A 9,488-nucleotide genomic window follows, 5' to 3' on the forward strand; every position below is an offset into this window, starting at 1 on the left:
AACACTGAAACTTAATAAATAGACATCAAGGAGTGGATTGAGAGGCCTGGCATCGGAACAAAATTTTTGTAATAATACCTCATTAGGTATCTATTTGTTAAAAGTCACCAAGCTCATCCTGATACTTTCCTGTACTCTTTTTTTAACCCAGGCCATTAAACTGTCCCTGCAAGCAAATCAGCGAGCAGGTGCACAACTTAGAGAATCGTCCAAAAATTACCAACAGTCTGATAAAGCACCTTCAAACAGGAAGGTAAGAAAGTTAAACAAAGTAATGGCATGGCATCTTGGAGGCTTGGAGCTCATCCCATGGGTTAGGACACAGCGTTAGGTTAGGTTGAGAGGGAACCTTAGATTAGGATGTATTTCTCTGATTTTTTCCTTCTTGAAATGAAAATTGTCATGAATGAAAATATGTCTGAAGAGGGTTTAATGCAACAAATGAAAATAATCATGTGACAACGAAGAAAATACCGATTGGTCATAAAGAGATTATTAGCAAGGGCAGCCAATTCTAGAACTTTGAGAAAATTGGATGTTAGAATCCATAATTTCATAAGAAAATTTGTCCGCGATCATAGTTTTACATGAAAACATAATTTTAAAAAAGGACCGAGCGGGTTAAAAAAAAATTATCCCCAAGGGGATTTAAAACACCTACAGCTAATTCAAACTATAAAAGAAGAGGGTACTCAACTTAGACGACGAAGAGGAAGCCATCATGCAAGGAATTACTATAAAAAACTGAAAAAAGGCTCAATCGAAAAACTACATACAAAGTAGGAATGCTGCGAACACTGGAATGACGTCATCAAGGGCATATGGGGGTACCATGGGGGGAGAGGATATGTAAAGTTTCCTAACTTATCCTTCTCCTTAGTGGATTAGATTGGGTAAAGTCTATTGGGGTGCAGATATCTATGGTTATCTTAGGATATGTCCCTGATTATACACGATGCCTTAGGATAGTCTTTCCGGAGGTTAGAACCCCGTGATACCTGACGGTAATTCTCTTGTAATATCACTCACAGAAATATTATACAGTAGGAGGCTGCCTAAGGGAACTTCAATCAGGACGACATGGTTTGAGCCCAAAAAATTATTTCTAATAGTTCAGGTGTGAACATGTTTTGGAGGTTGTAAACCAATCTAAGGTTTAGTTTACATTTTTATAATTTTTGCAAAACCATATAATCAAGCATAATCCAGTATATATCTACTGTAGTGGAAGATTAGTTTGAACTAGAACACGGAGCCTTTGTAGATCAGCGGCCACTTCAAAATAATTTATAGACTACAGTACCTCATCTTAATTTGGTATTATGGTTAAAACCCCATAATTTCATTATAAATCAATGACGCAGGTGCTTATTTCACATGACATTTTATAATAATAAAAAAAGTTTCGTTACTTACTTTTACATTTAAAGCCTGAAAGTTTGTTTTTCTATGTTACTTAATATCCAAGTTTTCAAGACAGCCCAACGATCTTGGTAGGGTCTTTCCAAGTTCCTCGTTGCTCTCTCCACAACACACTCTTCACTCACTGATATGTGATTGTGTTTATTATTATTATTATTATTATTATTATTATTATTATTATTATTATTATTATTAATTGCTAGGCTACAACCCTAATTGGAAAAGCAGAATGTTAAAATCCCAGGGGCTCCAACAGAGAAAATAGCACAGTGAGGAAAGGAAACAAGGAAAAATTGAATATATTAAGAACAGTACCATTAAAATGACTATCTTCTATATAATCTAAAAAAAAATGAAAAAAAAAACAAGAGGAAGAGATATAAGATAGAATGGTGTGCCAGAGTGTACCTTCAAGCAAGAGAACTCTAACGCAAGACACCGGAAGACCATGGTACAAAGGCTATGGCACTACCCAAGACTAGAGAACAATGGTTTGACTTTGGAGTGTCCTTCTCCAAGAAGAGCTGCTTACCATAGCTAAAGAGTCTCTTCTACCATTACCAAGAGGAAAGTGACTACTATATAATTACAGTGCAGTAACCCATTGGGTAAAGAAGAATTGTTTGGTAATCTCAGTGTTGTCAGGTGTATGAGGACAGAGGAGAATATGTAAAGAATAGGCCAGACTATTCGGTGTGTGTAGGCAAAATGAACCGTAACCAGAAAGAAGGATCCAATGTAGTACTGTCTGGTCAATCAAAGGACCCCATAACTCTCTAGCGGTAGTATTTCAACGGGTGGCTGGTGGCTCTGGCGAACCTACTACCTAAAAGGTAGGTGCAAAGCTTTGCAATCTGCAAAAAAAAAAAAAAATCATTATCATCAGTTACCGCCTGCACAAATAGGACAGCTTCCATAATTCTACATGTAACTTGAACGGCCTGTCTAATATACCGGGCATCATCTTTAGTTGGCGTTGCTAAATTCCCTAATTCAATGTCATTGTTTCTAAATCTTTTAAAATCACTATAGCAAAACATGTGCCCCTTAGTATTATCTGCCTCCCTACACAACACACAAAGTCTATCCTTATCATTCCTGTTTCTATAATTTTCTATTAATTCTTTCATATTCAACCTTGTTTTCATAACTATTACTGTCTCTTATTGATAAGTTCTCCTATGCAATCTCTTTTTCTATTATTCTTTTCTTCTATTTTCTTTTAGTTCATTTACCACTTTACTTTTTATTTGTAGTTTTAGTTCTTGCTTTTTATACTTTCTTACTTCTTCAACTACAATATTATGTTTATTGCATATTTCTATAATACTTATTCCCCAACATTCACCGTATGGTTCCCTTATTTGGTCTTACACTACCTCCTTAACTAGTCGTTTGTCATCTGAGGTTATGAAAAAGCATCACCTTTTTATACTCTATTCTATTTTCAGCTGTCCATATTCCTGTTTCTGCTATTAACCTCCAACGAAGGCTGGTCAGTTGAAATAGAGACTTGATGACTAGATCAGTACGTTAATTTGGAATAATATTATTTTTTTCTTATTAAATTGTGATATTAAAAGATGGGTTAACTAATATAAATCTGAAATTGGATTTCAAAGGAAAGTTTAAAGTACCGTACCTCCAACCATGACACAAGCAAGGAAGAGGGGATAACAGAGCATTATTTTTTGGACAGAGAAGCAGATATAAAGATTGGTGAAGCTTTATATACTCTCTCTCTCTCTCTCTCTCTCTCTCTCTCTCTCTCTCTCTCTCTCTCTCTCCTCTCTCTCTCTCTCTCTCTCGTAATATTCCATGGAGAATGTGAAACGAGAGAGAGAGAGAGAGAGAGAGAGAGAGAGAGAGAGAGAGAGAGAGAGAGAGAGAGAGAGAGAGAGAGAGAGAGAGATTAGCTTATGAAAAATCATATGCACAAACCAGATTCAAGACAGGACAAAATAGTTTAGTGTACAATCAATTAACGATGGGAAAATGTCAAATAATCTTGTATTCAAATTTAGCAGCCTAAAATCAGGTCAAGTCAATCACAATAAATGACAGAAAACCAATAGAATACGAAAGAAAATGTAGCCTACTGATGAACGTTAATTCCTTATTATTAACTAAAACCAAGTAGCTACTGCACCATAATATAAAAAACCGCCTAACAAGTTCTGATTTACAGTGACTTGTCATAAATGTAGGATTAACTTCTAACTCTATTTTAGTCGCTAGAAATTTACGACAATTTCTAAATGTTGTCTTCACTGATAAATATCAGTAATTCTGTTTCTTGTTTTACTTCTATTTAGGTCCATATACTATTCTTGTTTCAATCCGTCTCATTTTTTGTACTGTTTCTGTTTTTTTTTAGGGGGGTTATTTCAATAAATCACCCTACTTTTTTATTATTTTGTGACAAATATTTCATATATCTATCTTACCATGTTTCTTATCTATTTCCGCTATAACATCTAGCTCTTCTATTTTTTTTATTACACTACATATCTCAATAAATCTCATAAATCTCTATTCTCACCAGCAATGCCAAATCTCCTACTATGTTACTGTCTCCATACTTCCTAACTTCTTGCACCATGTATTTTATATCCTCTTTTACTTATGCTAAGACTTTGGTTTCCCCCCCCCCCTTTTTTTGTGGGGGTACCATTCTCCTAAGTATTTATATCCTTTGAATGTTTCTAATCTTCCATTTCTAACCCATCCATTAACGTTTGAGACTTCAGTTTTGTGTCATTATTAATACCGCTGACTTCTGTGGATTGGCGCTAAAAGAAAGTTTTAGTTCCTCCAAACTGCGGCAGTTGCTTGTAGCTTTTTCTACTTTGCATCTATTGTTATTAGGGAGCATTAGAGCTATACCATCTGCATAAATCAGGGCTTCAGTTCTAATGTCTCCAATCAGGGTTATCGTCTTCTCACTTATAATATTAACTTTTTCAGTGGGAATTGAACATAATTTTAGTTCAAAAAATTTTCCCCTTCTTACATTTTCTTCTATTTTTAATTTCCTCTGTATGTTCGACAGGAATCTTGATTATCGCTTTAGCTTTCTCATTAATTTATATACCTTTCCTTACATCTTACTCAACTTTTTAATACATCCTTTCAAGCATAGCTTATCGAAACACTTTACTGTATCCCAAACCATATGCATGCTAAGGTTCCTAAATAAGTAGTATAATCTATAACTGCATTCACTGTGATAAGGTGATGTGCTTTTGATCTATCCTCTATCCCATGACACTGAAATCTGCCAATCTTGTCATTAATTCCATCCTTAATTTTCACTTAGTTCCTCAAAATATCTTACTAGCCGTATTCGTAATAAACAACTCTTCTATCTAATTCCTCCCATTCGTCTGGCATTTCTATTCGATTTCAAATATAATTTCTCTTATGCTATTTTTCATGTCTTGGCCCCTGTGTTTTTCATAATTTTATTCGTTCCTAGTTAATTTTATTGCTAATTTCTTTAATTGGCTGTAGTAGTAGTGTTTTCTCTGTAAAGGATTCGGCTGGAGTTCACTCTTGTGCCTGTATATATATTTTCATTCCCTGCAGTTTTTATTGTTAGGTTTTATAGTTTTTATTTCTTCTGTCGAGTTTTGAAAATGTTTTCAAGTTACGTATTTCAATAAGTTAAGAAAAGAAGAAGAATTTACCCAAAACGTTTCGTGCAATTGCATCATTAACCAAAAAGACTGTGATGTGAAGGAACGTCGAGCGTCGATACTAGCTTTACTTCCCAATAGATGTCGCCACCATTCATGCATGTGATTGTCCACTTGATGAGACTTTGTTGTCTTTTTTTTTTTTTCGTTCGTTAATTCCAGATAGTCCTGAGATGGAGATAATAATTTAGACTGGGCATCAAAGCTAGATTTTTACCTCTTTTAACAGGCTGAAATCGCTTTATGTCCAACGAACGTAAATTTAGTCCGGATTCATAAATCCAATCCAATCCGTTTACTCGTCATGAGTTTGCGTTAAGTCAAAATGTCCAGATATGTATCAATTATTTGTTTGATATGGATTAAGTCAGTCATATGAGTCGTAATGATGGTGCAGATCAGTCATTTAACTGGTTTTTTTCTGTTTTGGGGTTCTAGTTGACAACGTTGTTTTATTATGTTTTTGTGCGTTTTGAAATAGTTAAGAACGTATAGCGCGACTATGCGTGCAATGCGTTAAGCAATGATTACCCGCTCCACGTTTACTGCACTAGTCTTGTAGTTAATAAATCAAATACATGAAAAAAAAAACAGAGGGGTTTTTCTCATTTGGACTAATGAATGTCAACATAATGAACACCAGTTCCGTTACGTAAATATTGACCAGATTCACGTTAACGTTTTTAAAGGATGAGTTCAAATATGCCTAAAGCTAGCTTTACCTCAAAATATACTTCCACGTAATATTTTCGTATTTATTTTTCTCAGCACCCATTAATTTATCTTCTAAAATCTATATATAAAAAAGCACTACATAAATGTTCCATTCATAATATTGTCTACTAAATTTTAAGGCTTAATTTTAGGGCAAAATAAGATTATATACTCAAGTCTCTTAAGTAATTACTTGCTCTCAATTTTGGAAAACCTGATTTTATGACAATATCTACTTCCGTTAAGCATCTTTGACCTTTACGAAACTGATATGGTGGACTTGATCCAGAATAGGTTTTAATCAACAGAGAAGCTGTATCCTTACTTGTTTACTTGTTTTGGGTTTAAATCCAACCCTCCACTGAAGTCGAGTGAACTACTTCTCGGGCGGGTCCATATCAATCATCTAACGAAACATTTTCATTATAACTTATACAATTCTTTGATTGTAGCATCTTCCAAATCATATGATCTTGTGAAAAGTAATGTCTTTAGTTTCTTCCTAAATTCAATTGCTCCCTTTAGGTCCTTCATTTCAGTTGGTAGTTTATTATAATGTCTAGGCGCACAGTAGCTAAAAGCTCTTTCACCAAATTTACTATTTGTTCTTGGTTCAGATAGTCTATGTTTGTCACTCATGTGTCTTTTGGTAACATTTGTTTCTAGTTCTAGTTTGTTCAGACATTCTTTTAGCTATTTCGATTCAGTATCTTAAACGTTAGTAAGAGTAGCTTGTATTCCACTATCGCCTTTACCGGCAGCCAGTGTAATTTAATTAATGCAGGGGTAACTCTTCCCCTATTGTGTAGTCCTTTTATTAATCTAGCGGCTCTGTTTTGTACTCTCTGAATTTTCTTCAGCTGATAATTTGGTAAGCCATAGAATAGTGAGTTGCAGTAATCAATTCTTGAAAATATGTGGTGATTAATGAGTATTGCCATAGATTTTCATTTTAAGTATTTACTAATAAATTCTGTTTCTAATATGATAGTTACAATTTCTTACCATATTATCTATATGTTCATTCATTGACAGTCTATCATCCATGATTACTCCAAGATTTCTGACAGATTTCTTTAGGTCAATGATCGATTGACCTATTTCAATTCTTTGGAAGCATTCGATTCTTTTTATATCTTTTTCATTTCCAAAAATAATACATTCACTTTTATCTTCATTGGGCTTGAGCTTTTTTGTTAACATCCAAGCCTTAAAGTCATTCATTATTTCATTTATCTTTCTTTTAGCTTCATCAAATGATGCTATTGGGAAATAGAATTGTGTATTAGCGTATATTTTAAACTTAACTCTGTGAGTTTCAAGTATATTTGCCAGTTCAATCGTGTAAATTTCAAACAGGAGAGGACCCAGTACACTACCTTGAGGCATCCCTTTGGTTAGTTTTCTTGTCTCAGATTCAACATTTGATATTACTACTTTATCTTTGTGGTTTTCAAGATAACTCACAAACCAGTCATATGCTCGTTCTACGATGCCCACAGCTTTAAGGTCTTCCATCAGATATGTATGTTCTACAGTATCAAATGCTGTACTTAGATCAAGCATCACAAGAATGCAACACTTGCCATTTGTTATAATTTCTGTTATGTCATTTTTAATCGCTAACACTGTTGTTTCTGTGGAGTAATTTTCTCTGTATGCAGATTGATCATCAGGTATGGCATTAGATTTTTTCAGATGTTTCCAGGTTTGTTCGTGTACAGCAGTTTCAATAATTTTCGAAAAATATGACAGATTTGATATTGGCCTATATGAACTTAAATTGTCTGTATCACCTTTTCCTTTATAGACAGGCTTGATACATGCAACTTTTTCACAATCAGGGAAAACTGCCTGTGTTAGACTCATATTTACCATGTTTCGGTAGGTCTCTTGTAGTCTGATAAAATTTTCTGCATCTTTTACATCATCAATTGGAAATGGGTCATTTCCGCAGTAGGTTTTTTTTTTTATTTTCTTTATTATCCTCATATAATCACTCTGACTTAACTATTTAAATACCCTTAGCTTACTTACACCTGTTGCTGATGTATTCCTTCGTTCTGTTGTGCCGATGTTGTGAAAACTGGAGCAGATTTTATTTATTTTTTCTTCAAAATAATCAATGAAATAATTTGCTAGGCATTTAGGATCATTAGTTATGTCAGGCAATACTATTTCTGTCTTTAGACCTAATAGTTTCTTTAGGTTCTTATGTATTTTCCGTGGGTCATTTTCATTGCACACTTTTTTTATAATAGGCCTTTTTTTAACTAAGATAAGGTAATTGTAGCGATTTCTAGCTGCTTTGTAATGTTGCCAGTATTCATTATTTTTATTTCTTTTCCATTTATCCTCCATTTTTCTTTTTCTTTTCTTTTTTCTTCAGGTAATTATTTATCAAACCAGTTCGATTTTTCTTTAACTGTGATTATTATTTTTTTTTTTTATTTCCGGGCACCTATTATTATAATTAGTTGCAAGTATTGTTTTACTTCTATCAGTAATGCAGTTTATACAGGGTTGTCTCTCTACGAGGGTGTGCTTCTCTTCACAGTTACAGACTGGTGTTATCCCTTTTATATCCTCTAGGCTTTGTTCAATGAACTCTTTTGGATCAAAGTTAGTCTTAATTCTGTATGTGATTTCCTTCTGTATTGCATTATTTTTTTCTAACATCTATTTCAAAAGACATTAGCCACAAGTAACAATCAAATGAGCTATGATTAGAATGAGATGTAAATTAGATAATAGGTGTAAATTCCTCATTGCTTCACATATACACTCTCGATTGCATTTCTTTGATTATAAAGCAATGCACACACGTAGGCCTAAGGCCAAGAAAAAATGTAGACCACACTGTAATTGTAAACGATCAGGTCACCGTAGAGACATTTTCTAACAAATAGTATGTTTATTTCCGGCTAACAAAAACTGTTAAGTATTTTTATATATGTAAAAAGTGCCTGTCAGTTAATAGTTTCAGTGAGAATTTGTTTTCTTAAGTAATAACATATCTAATATACTATGTCCTCCAGATTCATATACTTCACGATTATTTCCGTTTAAAATATACAGTTATGTATTTTCAATGCAGGAAAGCAATGGTCTATAAGTAGCTTTCTATTGGTCACGCTTAAGAGAACGTATGACAATGCAAGTCTCTTTGCAGAGTTGATCTCTATTAAAAGAAAAAAAAAACTTTATCTTTTATTTTTGTGATTTGGTCTGAGTTTTTAAAGGAATGTTTAGATAATAAATCATCATCACCTTCACAAGAAACCATAAGCAAATTTGTTTCCAAAGGAAAAAGTTATGGTAATAAACTGACTTAAGTATGTTTGCTGCAAAGAACACGTCCACTGAGTCTTCTTTGGAATCCGGAGGTATAGATGATGATGATGATGATGATGATCATGATGATGATTATTATTATTATTAATATTATTATTATTAGCTAAATTACAATCCTAGCTGGAAAAAGCAGGATCTTATAAGCCCAAGGGCTCCAGAAGGGAAAAATAACCTAGTGAGGAAAGGAAAACTAGAGATAGATAAACTGTATGAGAAATAATGAATATAAAATATCTTAAGATAAGTAACAACGTTAAAGAAGATTTGTCATGTGTAAAATATGAAGAGACGTCTGTATGA

General features: G+C 33.6%; 1 protein-coding gene across 3 annotated transcripts in view; it reads right to left on the reverse strand.

Moving 5' to 3' along the window:
* The window catches only part of LOC137657788 (uncharacterized), a 280,780-nt gene that overhangs the window by 268,073 nt on the left and 3,219 nt on the right, over positions 1-9,488 (reverse strand). For 2 of the 3 annotated variants that reach the window (XM_068392306.1, XM_068392303.1), the window contains exon 1: positions 1,417-1,533. The exons of the other annotated variant lie outside the window; for it this stretch is intronic. The gene's annotated coding sequence lies outside the window, so the exon portion shown is untranslated. Of the gene's footprint in view, positions 1-1,416; positions 1,534-9,488 lie in introns of those variants that run through there. 3 annotated transcript variants of the gene reach the window in all.

This window comes from Palaemon carinicauda, chromosome 18 (assembly GCF_036898095.1).
Source record: "Palaemon carinicauda isolate YSFRI2023 chromosome 18, ASM3689809v2, whole genome shotgun sequence".
Lineage (NCBI taxonomy): Eukaryota > Metazoa > Arthropoda > Malacostraca > Decapoda > Palaemonidae > Palaemon > Palaemon carinicauda.